Source organism: Melozone crissalis, unplaced genomic scaffold (genome assembly GCF_028551555.1).
Source record: "Melozone crissalis strain CALT ecotype California unplaced genomic scaffold, PUWL_Pcris_2 ptg000066l_1, whole genome shotgun sequence".
Taxonomy (NCBI): domain Eukaryota; kingdom Metazoa; phylum Chordata; class Aves; order Passeriformes; family Passerellidae; genus Melozone; species Melozone crissalis.
Genome location: NW_026535844.1, coordinates 2,874,061 through 2,892,709, shown reverse-complemented (window position 1 = coordinate 2,892,709; position 18,649 = coordinate 2,874,061). Strand labels below are relative to the sequence as shown.

The following is an 18,649-nucleotide window of genomic DNA, read 5'->3' as shown; positions in this document are numbered from 1 at the left end:
CAGTGATCTGGCTGCCTTTTTGTAACTTTTTCTCACAAAAAAAATTAACAGAATTTTTGTTCATAACATATCCCAGAAAGAATTTTCAGTAATTGTGGTCTTATCTGTTTCAGGAAAATGCAGTGCAATCCAAGATACAATTTTTTTAAGAGTCTTTTTTGACAGACTACCTTTAGAAAAAGTGAAATTGTTAACAGATAAGGTTTCTACAATGGTTAAATATAACTCTCTCTCAAGTGAGGTTAGTCTTAGGGTGCTTAAACAAGTACCGATGATTTTCAAGCCCTTTCCACAGAAAAAACGAAAAAAAGAGGAAAAAAAACAAAAAAGGTTTTTTAGAGCACCCAAAGGTATGTGCGCAATCTTAAGCAATACTTACGTCCTTTGGGGTCAGGGGTCTGTGGAAGGGTGTCTGCTTCTCAATTCTCCTCGGATTTTATCTCATCCAGATGTGTTGTTGAGGGTCGAATTGAGCCTTCCGCAGAGAGGATTTTCTAAAACGAAAAGTCCTTTCGCAGAAGGAGAGGCTTCCCGAACAGGCAATAACAGGAGGCCCTGAAAGGCTCCGATGCTCCGGTGACGCTTCGCTCCCGGGGGCCAGGGTCCGACAACACGTTGGGCGGCCACTTAAATGAGCCTTTCTTGGTCTTATCTAATGCAAGCTATTACAGCTCCAGAGCTCAGCTCCCAGGGGGACTGAGTGCCAGAGGCCAGCTCGCTCTCAGACCAAGGCCGTGGGTCAGCCGCTAGCAAGCAGGGAATATTCAGCTTTTAGTGATTAGGCAGCTTTTATGATTTCAAGCTCTTTGCTTGCTAGGCAGCTTTTTTCCCTTGGTTTAAGGCTCCAGCAGACGGTAGAGAGAGGAGAAGCAGAAGACGCTGGCTGTTCCACATGTATGGCTTTATTGCAGGGGTTCCGTGAAGGGTCTCAGCTCTTCTTCTTCCGAGTTAGTAGGGGTACAGTATGCTACTTTTATACCCTTGGCCCAGATCCAATCCTGACCAATGGCCAGAGGTTAGAGTGACCATAAGTGACCAACAGTAGGGTTAACACAATATTGCCTTACATGGCTATAGGGATAGGTTATAGGGCGGTGGTCCATGGAGACAGGAAACTTCTTTGCTGCTGTGTCAGCATTCTATTTTCCAAGGGGCCCTGGCTAAACTTGAGGGGTTTACTACACTCATAGTCTAACGTATTTCTTTCCTAGTCCAAGCTACTTTCTCTGTGTCACCAAGCCTGAGCTTTCAGCATCACAAACCTCCTGTTTCTTGCCTGGCAGTTTCTGGGATGGGGCATGAGGAATGCAATTACTTGAGTGTCAGTGGCACTGCAGAGAGCACTTGATGTAAGAATCCTCTGAAATAACACAGGCAGACCACACTGATGCTGGAAAATGGCCTGTAAAGCTGGTGTCCACATTTGGAGAAGCAAAATGTGCTATTTCTGATGGAGGTTCCTACTGACAGAGTCAGCCAATGAAACTGGCTCTCAAGGCGAGATCATTTGGATGTTGCAGTGGCTGTGGCAGCCCCAGGGTTTGGGTTTTTTGGTTGGCATAGCAAAATGAGCTCTGAGCAGCATCTGTGGCAGGGAGGAAAGTGCCCCTGGAGCTGGGGCTGAGGCCCCGGGGTGGATGTGAGCCCGTGTGGGTGTGAAGGGAGCTGGCAGAGCGCTGAGTTTGCTTTCCCTGCAGGCTCGCGCTCTGATCCGGCAGAACGGGACCCTGCAACTGCAGGAGCCCCGGCGCCTGTCGGCTCTGCTGCGGGACTGCCTCGAGTGCAGCCTGGAGCCGGACGAGGAGCGGCACTGGGCTGCCCAGGAGCTGCTGCAGCTGAGGGCCAGGGGCTGCAGGGGAAGCAGCAGCGCCAGGGAGGGGTTTTCTTGTGGGGCCCCCTCCGACAGTCTCCAGTCTGGCTGCGTTCCACACGCAGAGCAAGCAGAACCCTCGCCTGCTGTGGCTTGGCAGCTCCTTTGGAGCTCATCTGGGCCTGGTGCCCCACAGCGAGCAGGGACATCTTCAAGCAGCTCAGGGGGCCCAGAGCCCTGCCTGACCTGAGCTTGGATGGTTCCAGGGAGGAGGCACCTCCCACATCTCTGGGCACCTTCTGTCAGTGTTTCCCCACTCTGCTGGTTAAAAAATTCTTCCTTAGATCTAATCTGAGCCTGCTTCCCTCTCCTGAGTTTCAAACCATTTCCCTTTGTCCTGTTGCAAGAGAGCCTGTGAGGAACTCTACTCTGGAAAGTAACAGTTCATTTCTTTCCTTTGTATCCTTTGGGCAGCACCCATTTTTATCATCAGCCAAGCCTCTCTCCAGCCTGACCCCTCTGATCACTGCAGTGAAGCAACTGAGGGAGCAGCGGAGGAGATGAAGCACTTGAGGACAGCTTTCAGTTACAGTAGTCAGGGCAACTAGTTAGTTATGGTAGTTAGCACTGGTAGTTAGTTATGGGAGTTATCACTGGTAGTTAGTTATGGGAGTTAGAACAGCCTGTTTGTTATGGCAGTTGTTTGAATAAAAACTCTCTTAACCCTCAACTGCCTTGCCGTGTCCCTTCCTTCTCCCGCTGTGCCTCAGCTGCCCGGAGCAATGTGAGGGGAGAGCAGGCCCAGCCTGGCCCAGAGCTGAGCCCCAGCAGAGCCCTGGCAGAGCCCAGAGCAGCCTCGGCACCTGCAGAGTCAGCCTGGAAGGAGGCGCTTGGAGCCTTCTCGGCTGCACTCGGCTCTTGGTTACAAACTGCGTGTGCTGGAAAATGCCACTGGCTCTGTGCGAGGGCAGAAGGGGCCCGGGGAAGGCCCAAGTGCTTCATTCAAGGGAAAAACCTGCCCTGGGATTGTTACAAATAACTAAGTAGTGTTGGCTTTTGCTATTATGTATTGACTTCTGCAAAATATTCTTATTCACAACAATTTTGACAGAGTACAGTTTGTAATCACTTTTAACTGCTTTTGCTGTAGTATAATTTGTCAGCATTTTGTGGCCAATACCCTGGCCCCTGTGTATCTCGTATCCTCAGAACATCATTTATGGATGATATTTTAGTTTGTGGACAGCATGAAAAACATATATTATAGTTTTGGCTTTTGCAAAATAGTAAAGTGGATGCCATGTGTTGTGCATTATAATGTTAACTTTTTGCAGAAGTAGCTGTAGTTGTGAAATAAGAACTAATGCTTTTATTTTTGTAAATAACTGACAATAACATTTCAGAGATATTTGTGAAATAGCCAATATTCATTTAAATACGTGTGGAAATAGCTAAAACTGTCTGCATGGTCACATAACATTTAAGGAAGGGATGTGATGAGGACCCCCGGCACTGACCCTTCCACTGTCAATAACTGTCACCTGCTGAAACCACAGAACAGGGCCACTTGTGAGGGAGTGACACACAACCCTCAAAACAGCAATCCACAATTCCTGCACGTGCTCTAAAACGGCGAGTTGGGGGTCAAACCAACCTGAAGAACTCCTGGAATATGTAAACGAGTTCAAAGAAATGTTTGAATATGTATAATCATTATGAATATGTATTTGAACAATACAATGGAGAAACTAGACAAGAAGAGTTTCTGTGGTTAACCGGTGTGCCTCTGGCCATCGCCAAACACCCAGCCCTGTTACTGATTTGTCCCTTATTATTCCTTATTAAACTTTCAAAAATTCTAAAGAGTGAGGCTCCTTTCTCAAAAACCCAAGGTGCTCACCCCTTGTTCTTCCCCCAAAGCCAGGATTTGTCAATCCTAACCTTTGTCTGGACAGAGGAGAAGGAGGCTGCAAGGAAAAGGAAGATGCACTGGTGTGGAGGCCCATGGGAGTCTCAGCCTCCCACCCGTGGGGGACTGGTCTCCAATAAGAAGAATAGATTTCAAGGTTATGGTAAGAAGCTTGCTTCTCCCATTGATCTCTGCAGGCACATGCTGATTTATGGAAAGTTATGTTGCCCCATTGGCCCGTTGGCCTAATTACCCCAGTTCACCCCCTATTACCCATCCCTGGTTAGTCCCTAGAATGTTCTCCCTCTCTGTCCCTCCATTGACCCTAATTTACTGCATTCCTCTGCCCCTGTTTCCCTATTAGCTGACCCGACCCTTAACCCCTCCTTTGCCCCATTTTCCCCCATATCCATTGGACCCTGACCCTCAGCTCCACCCTCACTACCCCATATAAAAACCCCCTGTGTCCTCAGCTTGCACCCTGTCTCTGTCCCTGGGCCCTGTTCAGCTCTGTGCCCTGTTCCTGTACCAATAAACCCAGTTTGCTGCAGATCATACCCAGACCCATCCTGCCGACTTTGTCAGCTTTATAAAGCAGCCGTGAGCTTCGGGCTCCGGAGTGCCGGACGCTCCAAGGGCCTCGGCAGTGCCAGGACGCTCCAGGCTGGGACAGCCAGGCAGGGCAGGAAGAATCACTGCCCCTTTCCCCTCTCTGCTGCTCCATCTCCCAGCCCAGCATCGCTGCAGGACAGCCTCACTGCCAACGCCATCCTGCCAGGGATGGACTGGGGGGATCTCCTTCCCCTTCCCTCTGCCATGGAGGCAAATCCCATCTTCTCCTTGACCACCCTCCTTCTTCTCCTCATTCTGTCCTTCATCCATCCATGTTCCTTTCCCATCTCCTTCCTCCCTTGTTCCTTCTTGTTCCTTCCTCTCCTCCTGCCTTTTCCTTTTCCTTTCTCCCTGTCTCTTCCTCTCCTTGTCCTTCCTCCCCCAGGTCCTAAGTTGCGGACAGAGACCAGGGAGAACAAATCCCTGCCATAGAACCTCGTGGAAGAGGCCATTTGGAACGGCTCCACGGCTGTGGAGTGACCTTCCAATGGGGAGGAATCCAATGGGGAGGAAAAGCCCCAGAAATCCCTCACGAGGAGGGGCTGCAAACGCAGCCTGGGGAGCTGTGAGGAGGCAAAACCCTCCCTGTGCTGGGAAGGGTTTGGGGAATGTGAGAAGAGCTTCAGGCAGAGCTCAGCCTATTCCTGGTGCCTCCAAAAACGGCGGTGCCAGATGCAGAGATCCATGGGGACACAGAGATCCCCCTGCAGATCCATGGGGCTGCGGAGATCCCCCTGCAGATCCACGGGGATGCAGAGATCCCCCTGGAGATCCACGGGGATGCAAAGATCTCCCAGCAGATCCATGGGGATGCAGAGATCCCCCTGCAGATCCATTTGGATGCAGAGATCCCCCTGCAGCCCCCGGAGCAGCCACGCTGAGCACGGCGATGCCTGAGAGGAGGCTATGACCCCGTGGCCAGAGGGCCCCGCTGGAGCAGCCTGTCCTGGCAGGACTGACCCCGGGGCACAGTGACCCACGCTGCAGCACTTGGAGGGGGCTGTGCCCCGTGGGATGGACTCAGCTCGGAGAAGTTCCTGGAGAAGTCTCCGATGGGAGAGAGCCCAGGGTGCAGCAGGGGAACGACTCCTGTCCCTGAGCAGAGGGAGAAGCCCCGGGGCATGAACTGAGCCCGGCCCCATTCCCTGTCTGCGGCACTGCCGGGGCAGGAGGCGCAGCTGGAAGGAGGGAGGCGTGGGGGAAAGCTGCATTTAAGGCTCTTCACTTACTTCCCATTATCCTGCTCTGAGTTTTAGGAGTTTTCTGTCAGAAATCTCTCCCCTCCCCCACTCATCCACAGGGTTTTGGGGCGGTTTTCTCTTTTTGAGGGAAATCAAAGCGATGCACTGATGCTCCTAATTAGGGGTAGGAGAAGTGAGGCTCCAGGGCTTCCCGCTGAGCCGGAGCCACCGGAGCCACAGTGCCGGGAAAGCCGTGGCGGGAGGTGCGGAGAAGTTTGTTTGTGTTTTCAGCTCAATCCCCTCGGGCCCGGGCCCGTTCCAGGGCTGTTGCTCAGCTCCGGCTCTGCCCTCACGCAGCCCGGGGGCCCCGGAGAGCGCGGGGCGGGGCTGTGCCTTGTGCAGAGCCCGCCCCTGGCTGGGATTGGGCGATGGTGCCGTCAGTCGTGGTTGTGGTGCGCTGATTGGTGGGAGCGGGGCGGAGCAGGGTCTCGGTGGCGGGCTGAGGGCGGCCGTGGCTGGGCAGCGGTGCCATTGTCGGAGCGTGTGTGCGGTGCCGTGAGCGGCGGCAGCGGCCGGAGCGCGGTGAGGCGGCGGCGGAGCTCGGAGGCGGCCGCAGCGCAGGTGGGCGCCGCGCTGGGTTGTGCGGGGGCTCGGGGCTGGCTGCGGGCCTCGGGGGCGGCAGGGGGCTCAGGCGGGTTCGTTGTGCCATGTGGGGCCCGTGTTGCCGCTGGCGTGAGGGCGCTGCGGGAGCGGCTGCCCGCGGTCTCCTTGCGGCCGCTGCCTCGGCAGGAGCCGCTGCCGGAGCAGCGCTGGCTCGGCCCGGTTGCTGTGGCTGGGACAGAGGGGGCTGCCCCGTGCCCGGGGCTGTGCGGGGAAATTCCCGTGGCCGGAGGTTTCTGTGCCCAGAGGAGACAGAGGAGTCCTGTAAAAGTGGCTTTATTGCTGAGCAGAGGGAGAGGCCATGGGGCATTTGCCGTGCGCTCTCTGCCATTGTTGTAGTTCGCAGCCTCCTTTTTATCCTCATTTTCCCGGCCTCATCTCCCTCTCCCTTTGTGCACTGGCTGAAGTGCTTGGAAGGTTCAGACCTGCCGATCCGCCAACTGGATGTCCTCGTTGATGTGCATCCCCACTTTTGTATAACTGCCGATATTCACGGCTCTGTTAAATCCTTGTTCTTCTGGAAGTTCAGGAATTTAGCGGGACTTTCTGTGAGCAGCAATCCATGTTAATTAGTAACATTTATTGAAGCTGGTGGTTTCGCCCCTTGCTTCCTTATCTGCAAGTTCCTGGCCCCTCGCTCAGCTGCTGAATGAGCTGCAATCTCAAGGTGTGGAGCATGGTAAAAAGATGAGAGTTGCTGCAGCACATCAGAGGAGAAACAGCATTCGTTTAACCCATGGTCTGCCAGGGAGCCACAAAACCGTGTCCCATTCCCATCCTTTTCGCGTTTGAATCCGTACATGAGCTACTTTCTTCATTCCCTTTGTATCTGTTTCACCACTTTTCCTTTTTCATCTTTTTGCCAACAGCAGTTTGTGTCAATTAATTTTCCATAAACTACTCCTTTTTCTGCTAACAGATGATCTGATCCCATCCCATGGTTAAGTCTTGTGTTCCTAATTTCAGTGGATTGGTCAGCAGGAAGGTCAGGAGCTGGAGCTGTCTGGTTGGTTATAATTCTGAGCAGAGCTCGTAATCTAATGATGCCAATGAAATGAGAAATGGGTTCTGTGGCTCCTGATATGAATTGGTTCGGGTTCGCAGGGGCTGGTCCATGGTGTTGTAGGATTTGTTCTGGTGGCCGTTCATCTTTTCCCTGTTTTTGGGCGCTCTCTCCAGCCAGGGCTGCATCAATTGACTGCTTTTCTCTAATTAAATCATCAAATCCTTGGATTCCCAGCTTATTTCCCTGAATTTTTGGTAGCAAAAAACCCCCGGTGCTTTAATATAACCTACATAACACAGACAGTGACAGCACATGTTGGAGTGGGCAGCGGGATGATTCCCCTCCCATTTTTAATAGTGAAGTTTTCCCAACGTTGTCAATGTGCTGTTTCCCTTTGCAGCTTCACCCGTTTGTGTTGCAGGGTCAGATATCCTCCCCCTGGGCTCTGCCTTGAGCTGTGCAAATTCCAAAAGTGCAAGCAGGCAGAGCTTGGGGTGAGGGACAGAGGGAATCAGCTCAATTCCTGCCCCGGGCAAGAGACCCAGGTGCATTGTCCACACTTTGCCCAGCAGTGTTCATTTGCATTTCTAAAGCTCCTCTGGAGGCTGCTTGGAATGAAGCTTCTCTTCCTGCTGCTGGGCAATGTTGATGTTTTGTTGCTGGTCGTTATCTCTGTGGGTGTCTTTTGTTCTGTTCCCAGTCTGTTCAGGTGCTAAACTCATCTTCATTGAGCGGTGTAACACCCCTTAAAAAAACCCTTTAAAATTCATTCCCCCAAGGCAAAGAAAACCAAGCCTGAGTAGAGAAATAAGGTTTAAAAGAACCAAACTCGGTACATTTTGCAGCAGTGCAATGGCAGGCAGCCCAGAGTGTGGGTGTCAGTGAGCCCCAGAGTGGAATTGTGCCGTGGTGTTCCCCAGCAGCTGTGGCAGTGCAGGCCCAGCCAGCGCTGAAGCTGCAGCAGTGGCAGCAAGGCTTGGCCCCAGTGGCTGGAGATGGCAGAGGAGGGTGGCCAGGATTGCAGAGGATTCCAGGCGAGGATCTGTGGGCAGGCGCAGGGGCTTGGCCCGCTGTGGAGCCCTGGCTGCTGCTGCGTTGCCTTCAGGGCAGGCTCAGGGGCGGCCTCCCATCCTCCTGCTGCAGGCGGGAAGTGCAAATCTGCGGGGCTTCAGAGCCCTTGAGGCCAGGCTGAGGGGTCCCCCCTTGTTGAGCTGTGCTGGCGGCTGTTTCTGGCCTCAGGGACACTTGGCATGGGCCCCTTGGCCACCAGTGGTGCTGCTTTGCACTCCTTAGGCAGGAGCCGATGTCCTGGCTGGGTGTTGGCAGCAGCAAAGTGCCAGGGCAGGCTGTGTGCCAGCCCAGCTTCCTGTGGGAGAATGTGCCTTGATATCTGCTCCAGTGGTTGCTGAAGCAGTGAGAATTGCTTTTGCCCCCCTGTTAGGTGCCAAGGTGTCAGCAGAAGATATTGAAGCCTTCCTGCTCAGGGCATTTCAGTGCCAGGCTCTCACAAGCACCCACAGCTGCGCGGGTTGAGCTGAGCATGGGGCGGTGACCTGCGCTTTGTCGGATTCCCCTTCCTTAATAACAGCCTGTCTTGTAGCTCTTTTCCCTTCTGCTGCCCTTGCAGAGCCATCCACAAACACATTTTGTCCCTCAGGCCAGGGAATGTCCCATCATCAATCTCTCCCAGCCTGGGTCTGGAGCTCTGTCCCTTGAGTGCAGTCCTGGGTTCCTTGCCAGCCCCTCTCCAGGCTGTTCAAACAGGAGGCTGGGTTAAACCCTTGCCCTGTCCTCAGTTCTAAATCCTCCTGTGCCATTGAACAAGTTTCATACTGTAATAACCTAACCCTGCTCATCCATTTAGAGGCTGTTTAGGTTGTCAAAGCTTTACCTTGATGCCAGACGTGAACTATAGGAGATCCTCCTGTTGTCATCACTTTTCAGGAGAGGCCACTCTCTGGCCACTGGGTTAAACATTTTAGCACAAGAATTCCTTTGACTAGACCCTGTTTAAAATCCACCTATAATTCAAATTCTTTTTCCCTGTTTGAAAGGCCCAGGCCAGCTGCCTCAGTTAATCTTCATTTTAACACGTGAAAATTCTGTGTTTCCTCCTGCTGTCCATCCATCCAGTTTGTTGACTGGCTGGATAGGAGTGTTGTAGGGAGACATCCCTGGCTCCAAAAGCCCTGCCTTTAACAGGGACTCAATACCAGGCTGTGAGCCCTTCCTTCCCTCTCTTGGAACAAGGTATTGCTTGTCCTGGTTACTTTAAAGTAATTTGTAGCGGCTCCATTTCTAATTTTCCCTCTTTCCCTGTGTCTACCCGCACTTCTGTGTTCACTTCAGCATGGGCCTTTTCAATCTTTTCACACAAAGGTAGAACAGAACTAGCCTCTGTATCCCCATTTACAGTATTAAAATCCAGCTCTCAAATTCCTTCCTAGGTAATTACCATCACAGGAGGAAGAAAGAGAAATTCATTTTATTCAAACCTATCCCCCACAGCTTCTAATAATAGTTGAACAAGTCATACCTGCTCATCTTTCCCACTCATTCCCTTAAAAATTAAAACATTCCTTTACTCTTTTCCCCCTTAGGTCTAAGATTCAGAGTGGATTGAGGGGCCCCTGTGTCCATCAGGAAATGCCTCCTCTCAATGCAGTCCCACCCTGAATGTTCTCAAGGGCTCCGGTGTGGAGGGTCCCTGGTGTGATGGGAGCTGTGACAGCCCTGCCAGTCCGTGTCCATCAAGGGGTGGACTTGCTGGTCCTGAGGGTGCTGCTGTCTGTGCTTGCAGTGTCCTTGTGCCCTGCAGCTGGAGCCCTGATTCCTTGCCAGGGGCTGTTTGGGTGGGCTCTCCCCTGCCGAGGAGGGCAATGCCTCTGCCAGGTGCTTGTGGCCGAGCCCGTGCCCTGTGTGCTGGGGCCCCCTTGGGCCCTGGGGTTGATCCCTCATGGGCTGTAGGAACTGTGCCCTGGCCTTTGCCTTCAGCTTGGCCTTTTGCTGCTCCCTTCTTGCATTCACCTGCTGTGCCTTTGTGTCCAAGTGCTGCAGGGCCTTCTTGTGCCCCTCCTGCAGCCCCCTTCAGTGCCTGTGGGTGCTTGTCTTGCTTTACAAGAGAGGTGTCTGCTCGGGAAGGCAGAAGAAGCCTCTCTTGGAATGGAGAATGCAAACCCCCTCCCTCTTAATTTTTAGACTAGTGAAATCAAGGGGCTCTCAGGCAAAGATATGGGAATAGGAATACCAGTTCTTTACTAGTGTGTATAATAAAGCAAACAAACACCAACAGCTGCGGCACTGACAGCAAACAGAGCCCAGACCTAGTCCCGGCCTTTGGGCTGCGGCGCTTTCCCCTTGGGTGCAGTTCCAGGCACGGCCGGCAGGGGCGCGGGTGGCTCCCGCGGGGCTGGGCAGCGCATCCCTCCCATGGGAACCTCTCTGAACGGAAATAGAGCAATCCCTTCATCTAACTCTTTCACTTTTTTACCTTCTATAGCCTTTCTCCCCTGTTTTGGGAAAGAATTTGTAGAGGGCTGCCTTTTAAATGAGCTCTTAGTGTTTCAGGAAGGTGCTGCCTGTAGAGAGAGAGAGTTTCGCTGAACAGCCGGAGCTGTGGTTACCAAGGGGATGTAACTCAGAGCAGGACGGGATCAGGGGAGGATATCCCGGCCAGGCTCGGTGGGAGTGTGGGCAGGGTCTGCAGCCGGAATCGGCAGAGGGGGATCTTCCCGTGGAGCCCGAGGCGGAGCGTGGGTAGCCCCCACATGGCTGATGGCGGCTGATCCAGCAGCTCCCGGCAGAGCAAAGGCAGGTGGGAGAGCCTGGCAGCAGCGGCAGTGCCCTGCGCAGGTGGCACGGGCAGGGCAGCCGGGGATGGGATGGCTGGGATCCCCCCTGGGTGTGGTGGGCGCGGTGACCTCGGAGCAGGCGGCAGGACAGAGCAACCCCCATCTTGCCCAGCATGGCCGGCAGAGCGGCCGCGGGCCAGGCAGTGGGAGCAGGGCACACAAATTGAGCGACAGTGCCGGGGCAGGTGGAGCTGCCCTGGGCAGTGAGGCCGCACCTGGGATGGAAACCGGGACAGGCGGAGCTGAGGCGGGCAGCGAGCCGGGACCCGGGACAGGCGCCTGGGCCGCGAACAGAGGGGGCAAGACCTGCAGAGGATCCCACTCTCTGATTTTTCCTCTTGTTCCCTTCCCTTTCATTTCCCTTTTTCTTTTCTTGTTTTGTCTTGGGTGTTTCTGATACTTCAAAGATTTTTATTCTCTTGAAATGTCCTGTGGAACATATGGCATATTCCCTTTCTTCTAGATTAAATGCGGTTTTTTTACAAATAAATCCAGAGCCTAACAAGTCTAAACTTCTGCTTGGATACTTGAAATGGTTAACGAGTTAACTCATGACCTCCTAATGTTGTTTTTCTCATCACCTTTTTATTTATCCTTTGGCAAATTAAGCATCTTCAGTTATTTGATTTGCTACTCCAAGAATCCCCATGCACCTATAGTTCCTTAAAAAATGGTCACACAAAGCTTGAGTACCCCAGTGGGTTTTCTGATGCATGTCTTCTAATATTTTCTTAGAAGCACATTTTATTAAATAATTGTCTTCCATCAAAAGGTTTCCATTTCCCTGATTTATCTTGTTCACTTCCTGTGGTGTTTTAATCTTTTTTCTCGGCTTCCCTAAACTTTGGAATTTCCAGATTTTCCTCGTTTAAGTTAATATTAACTTAAGTCTTTCTGCTGCATCCTTCGCTTTGTGATGTGCCCCCAGTTTGCCATGTTTGCCTCTCCTTTGGCCTGGGCTGGGTTCCCCCCGCCCGCAGCCGCTGGAGCAGCCGAGAGCCCCGCGCTGCCCATCCCGATCTGTCCCGGCTCCATCCCCGCTCCTGCCGCGCGGGCTTCGAGGGCTGCAGGAACGGGGCACCGAGGGTGTGGCTGCTGCTGGGGGAGGAGGAGGAGGCAGGGAAGGGCTGGTATGAAGGGGGAGGAGAAGGTGGGGTTAGAGGGGAGGAGCAGGGGGGGAGGGATGGAAGAGAAGGGATGAAGGCAGAGAGAGAGCAGCGATGGAAGAGGAGAAGGAGGTGGGAATAAGAGGGGGAGGAGGAGGAGGGGGAAGGGAAGGGGAGGAGTGGGAGGAAGAGGAAGAGGAGGGACAAAGGCAGATCGAGGCTGAGCTGAGGGAACCACGCTGTCGATCCCTGCCTGAATTCGCAGCCCCCACCTGTGGGATCATCCCCACTGCGCCGGCGAGCGGGGAGGGGGAGTTCGGCCCGGATATCCCGGGGGGTCCCTGGGTTGGGTTTTTGGGGGGATGTTTGTAGAATGAAGGAGTCCAAGGCTGAGCAGGAAAGGCCCCTTGGGGGGACTTTGGGGAGTGGCGGTGGCGGCTGCCGGCAGAGGCAGCCTGGAGGAGCAGAGCCCTGTGTCCCCCAGGAGCCCAAAGTGGGGAGCCCAGAGAGGGGGGAGCGCCGCCATTGGCGGGAGCCTCAAGAGCCTGGAGAGGGGCAGGGGGGACTCCTTGGAGCCGCTGCAGCCCAGAGCAGAGAATGAGGGGAGAAGGGAGCCTTGGAGCCCAAACAGCCCCGGCATCCTGAAATGGGGATAGCGAAGCGGGGGGATCTTTTGGGATTGCTGGGACTACCAGCAGCCTGGGCAGGGCGGGCACCGAGGAGAAGGGGGACCCCCAATCCAAGCGTGACCCCAGCAGCTGGGACGGGGGGAACCCCCGAACACCAGAGGGGAGGGACCAGGGACAGGGAACTCCTGGGAGGCTTTTTCAGGGCTGAATCTGGGTGTTTGGGAGGTTTTCCTGGAGCCCAGATGGCCAGTGACTTGTAGAGATGGACTCGGGCAGAGGGAACTTCAAACTCAACATTCTCATCCCTTTTTTTCTCCAAACCAGGATTTCCCTTTGCCAACTTCTGGGAGGCTGCGAGGAAGAGGAAGATGCCCCAGGACAATGAGGCAGGTGAGGAGGAAATCAGTGTCTCTGGATTCTTAAAATCAGAGGCTTTTCGGAAAGCTGCAAAAGACAAGCCTCAGAGACAGTAGAACTGATTGGAGCTTTGTAGCAGCCATAAGATTGGTCAGCAGAATAATTATATAAGAAGTAGAAATTAAGGAGAAATAGAGCAATGGTCTGTGTGCATTAAGACTTATCTAGAATAACTAACTCCCTAACCTGTGGGAAAGTGTATCTAGCAAGATATTGGAAAGTTCCAAGCTTAATACTGGAGCTCTGTGCATTGTTTTTTAAGGCTTACAAGCAGGTACTGTATTTGAAATAAGCAAGCATTGTTTTAACCGTCAATGTGCTTATAGTGCTTGGATAGAACTACTGTCAATATTATTTTGCTTTATGTGATTGGTCAAAAACCTTTTAAAGTAAGTTTTAACGTGACATTCTTTTTCTGCTACCTGTGATGTGAGCTGCTGACATCTTCCCATTGTCATAACCAAGTAATGAGACAGATGTTGGAAAATCACACAGCTCAGGACGCATTCCCAGCAGTCCAGTCCTGTTTGAGATTTTGCACAGCCCCGAGCTGGCGATGAGTGCCCCTTTCCCCTCGGTGCTGCTCCATCTCCCAGCCCAGCACGGCCCCGGCTGCAGCTCAGGCCTGGGGGGATCTCCTTGCCCTTGCCTGTGGCACGGAGGCAAATCCCATCCTGTCCTTGTCCTTCCTCCCCCAGAGCAGGAGCTGAGCATGGAGAGCAGGGAGGACAAATGCCCGCGGCAGAACCTGGTGGAAGAGGCCGTTTTGAGCGGCTCCATGGCGCAGGAAGCCAACGGGGAGGAAAAGCCCCGGAGATGCAGCACGAGGAGGGGCTGCAAACGCAGCTGGAGGGGATCTGAGGGGGAAAGAGCCAGCCTGGGCCGGGAAGGCGGCCGGAGGTGGAGCCAGAGCTCGGAGCTGGTGATCCATGAGCAGCTCCATGATCGGGAGAAGCCCCACACATGCGTGGAGTGTGGGAAGAGGTTCAGGCGGAACTGCCACCTGATTGTGCACCAGAGGATCCACACTGGGGAACGGTCCTATGAGTGTGGGGAGTGTGGGAAGAGCTTCAGGCAGAGCTCCAGCCTGATTGTGCACCAGAGGACCCACACTGGGGAGAAGCCCTACGAGTGTGGGGAGTGTGGGAAGAGCTTCAGCCAGAGCTCCAACCTGATCAGGCACCAGAGGATCCACACTGGGGAGAGGCCCTACGAGTGTTCCAAGTGTGGGAACAGGTTTCAGACCAGCTCCGATCTCCTCCAGCACTATCGGATTCACAGAGAGGAGAGGCCCTTCCAATGCCCCGACTGCGGGAAGAGATTCAAGCACAACTACACCCTTGTCAAGCACCGGCTCATCCACACTGGGGAGAGGCCCTATGAATGTGATAAATGCAGGAAGAGGTTTCCGACCAGCTCCAATCTCCTCCGGCACTATCGGATTCACAGAGAGGAGAGGCCCTTCTGCTGTCCCGACTGCGGGAATGGATTCAAGCACAACTCCCACCTCATCAGGCACTGGCGCATCCACACTGGGGAGAGGCCCTACGAGTGTCCCCAGTGCGGGAAGAGCTTCTCCAGCAGCTCTAGCTTGACCCAACACCAACGGAGGCACCACTAAGGGAAGCCCTGCGAGTGCCCCGAGTGCGGGCAGAGCTTCGTGCGCTGCTCCAGCTCCATCCCCCACTGGAGGAGGCACTTTGGGCACAGCCCAGGTGAGCCACATTCCCTGTGATCCATGTTGAGAACACACCTGGCTGCTTCACCTTTTAATTTCACCTTAATTTTTTTCTATTTTCCATCTCTTTGCACTGCAAAAGCCAAGAGGAATAGATCTGTCACCTCCAAACCACTCAAATCCCAGTGAAAACAGCTCAATCTTACCCCAAAAAGAGCTCAAACCCACCTCAAAAAACTCAATCCCATGCCAAACTCCCTCGATTCCGCAGCCATCAGGCTGAGATGAAGTTGGGAAATGATTTAGAGTGGTGGGATGGAGATTGTGTGGCGCTGGGTGTGTGGGATGTATTTGACAGCAAATAAAACTCTGAGACTTACTGATTTCTCTCCTGTTCATGTTCAGTCTGTTGCAGCTCTGTTTGCAGAGTGCCGCCTTCTCAGCTCATTGTCTTTGTGTCCCCTTTTCTCTCCTGCCTCTCTTTGCCTGCTCTGTTTCTCTCTCAGTGTCTCCCTGGACCCATGGACCACCAGAGACCCTCCCCTGATTTAATTGACCCAGGCACCACCAGAGACCCTCCCTATATTTAATTGCCCCAGTGCCCACCAAAGACCCTCCCCTGATTTAATTGACCCCCCTCCACCAAAGACCCTCCCCTGATTTAATTGACCCCCCTCCACCAAAGACCCTCCCCTGATTTAACTGACCTTTCCCTGATTTAATTGACCCCTGCCCTGATTTAGCTGTCCCCACAGACCCTTCCCTGATTATTTATTATTTTATTCCTGATTATTTATTATTTTATTTCCCAATTGTTATTTTAATTCCCAGTCCCAGGAGCTGAAGTCCTGAAGGCTGGCAGGGAAATGTCTCTGTAGGATTTTGCTCCATTTCCCTTCAAGGGCAGGAACATCTTTTCCTGGCTGGGAGCTGGAATTGCAGACTTTTGGAATGTGTGCAGGGCAAAACGGACTGGGATCAAACATGGACTAGGATCAGATAGGGGTTGGGATCAAATAGGGACTGGGATCAAACAGGGACTGAGATCAAATAGGGACTGGGATCAAATATGGACTTGAATCAAATATGGACTAGGTTCAAATAGGGACTGGGATCAACTATTGATTGGAATCCTACAGTGTCAGATAAACTGGACTGAGCTTATATAGACTGAGATCAAATATGGGATAGGATCAAGTATGAATTGGGATAAAAAATGAACTGGTATCAGATATGGACTAAAATCAACTATGGACTGGGATAAACTGGACTGGGATCAAATCAGGACTGCGATCAACTTTGGACTGGGATCAACTTTGGACTGGGATCAAATATGGCCTGGATCAAATATGACAGATTTTATGGACAGGGATCAAATATGGACTAGGATAAGCTATGGACAGGGATCAAATATGGATTGGGATCAAATGGACTGGGTTCCTACAGACTGGGATAAACTGGACTGAGATTATATAGATGTCGTGGTTTGAGAGGAAGTTAGTTTTCTGGGATATGAGGTGGTCAGGCCAATAGGTGCTCACATTTGAATACTGGCAGCTGGTTTGGCCACTGGGGACATTGGATACGCCTCTGAGAACACAGGGGTTAAAAAGCAGAGCACTCCTGGGGGAAGCTCTCTTGGGTTCCAGCGAGGGAAGCAGGTCGAGGGAAGCAGGTCGGACCTCCCTTGCCCAGCTCCTGGCTGGTTTGGGGCTGGGTGAGGTAGGCCTGGCCCGAGGATGGAAGGGTGGAAGAGCCCCGAGAGGCATCGGGCAGCCACACCTCCCCCCCAGGGGACACAGAGAGACAGAGCGGCTTGTGCCACCGTGAAATTTGATATCCTGTGGTGGCAGCACAGCCCGGCTGGCGGAGAAGGGCGGGGCGGGGGGGGGGAATGCAGCGAGAAGGGGTCCGGCAGCTGTGGGAGCTTTGGGTGGGCAGAGCCCGAGCTTTTAACCCTTTTTCGGACAAGGAAAACTTTGCAGAACATTAACCTTTCCTAGAAGAGAGATAAGAGATGAAATGGAGGAAGGAAATGTGCAAGTGTGAAGGTCTGGGCAAGTGAAAGATGTCAGGAGAGTAGAGAAGAATCTTAGGTGGGAAGAGATGATGAAGTGGCCTTAGCTGGACTTTTCTTGTGTAGCCATGGACAGAACCATGTTTCCTGTGACACAGAGACTGCATCCAGGGGGAGGCAATGGCTCAGAGCCAAGAGGGTTCAGTGTTGGTACCCCTCGGCCCCAGGGGGTGAAATTTGGGGGGCACAGGTGTCCCAAAGGTGAGACTGTGCCCTTTTTGGAACGGGACAAAGCATCCTTAAAAGGACAACCCTAGAAGCAGCTCTGGTCCATGTGCAGTGGTGAGAGCACTGGACATGGAAGGAAGATGTCACGATGGCAGATGTTCTCCAGGCGGTGCCACGAGTGACGTGGAAACACACGAGGTTTCAGCGGTGTTTCCTGGGGAAGCCTGTGGCACAAGAAGGATTCCTCTCCCCTTGATGAACTGAGAATTGATTACCTAAAGGGTGGTGATGGACCGAGATTTGGTGATTTGGGGAATAGATGTATTGGAAATCTGGTGGGAGGGGGAGGAAATGTTTTTGGAAAGTTTTCATTTTCCCTGTGTGTTTCTTGTTACTTAAAATTGTAGTTTAGTTAATAAAGGTTTCATTTATTTATTTCTAAGTGGGGGCCTGCTTTGCTTATTCCTGGTCACATCTCACAGCAGACACCAGGGAGCATATATTTTCATGGGGACACTGGCATTGTGCCAGCATCAAACCATGACACCTACGCTGCCGGTTCGCCTTTTTCCACCTCTCCAGCCATCCCCACAGAGCATTGGCTACCATCCATGAATCAGTGTAGAGGTAGAGCTTTGGCCATTTCTCTCCCTTAGCATTGTCCAGGCCCAGCTGAACGGCTTTGAGTTCTGTAAGTTGACTTGATCCACCTTCTCCTTCAGCAGCCTCTGCCACCTGTCGTCTGGGGCTCCATACAGCTGCTTTCCACTTCTGGTCCATCCCTGCGAAGTGACAGGAACCGTCAGTGAAAAGAGCGTAGCGTGTTTCCTCTGGGGGCAGTTGGTTATAGGGAGGAACCTCTTCAGCCTGTGTCACTGGTTCTTGTTGCTCTTCATCAGTAAGACCAAAGTTCTCACCTTCTGGCCAGTTTGTAATTATCTCCAAAATCCCAGGGCGATTCAGGTTTCCAATACGGGCGCACTGTGGGATAAGAGCAATCCGTTTACTCCATGTAGGGTCAGTGGTGTGGTGGGGGGTGGGAACCTTTCCTTTGAACATCCGCCCCAGCACTGGTAGTCGGGGTGCCAGGAGGAGTTGTGCTTCCGTGCCAATCACCTCTGAGGCAGCTTGGACTCTTTCATAGGCAGCCAAGGTTTCCTTCTCTGTGGGAGTGTAGTTGGCTTCTCACCCTCTGTAGCTTCGACTCCAAAATCCCAGTGGTCGGCCTCGAGTCTCCCCAGGCACCTTCTGCCAAAGGCTCCAGGACAAGCCATGGTTCCCAGCTGCAGAGTAGAGCACTTTCTTCACCTCTGGTCCTGTCCTGACTGGCCAAGGGCAACTGCATGAGCAATCTCCTGCTTGATCTGTGCAAAGGCTTGTTGCTGCTCAGGGCCCCAGTGGAACTCGTTCTTCTTGCAGGTGATCAGGTAAAGAGGGCTCACGATCTGACTGTACTCAGGAATGTGCATCCTCCAAAAGCCTATGGCACCTAGGAAAGCTTGTGTTTCTTTCTTATTGGTGGGTGGAGACATCGCTGTGATCTTG

General features: G+C 52.9%; 1 pseudogene; it reads left to right on the top strand.

Annotated features, from left to right (window-relative positions):
* LOC128945471 (zinc finger protein 850-like) overlaps nt 1–14,802 on the top strand; it is a 315,097-nt pseudogene extending 300,295 nt beyond the window's left edge.
* Nucleotides 14,803–18,649: the final 3,847 nt, after the last annotated feature.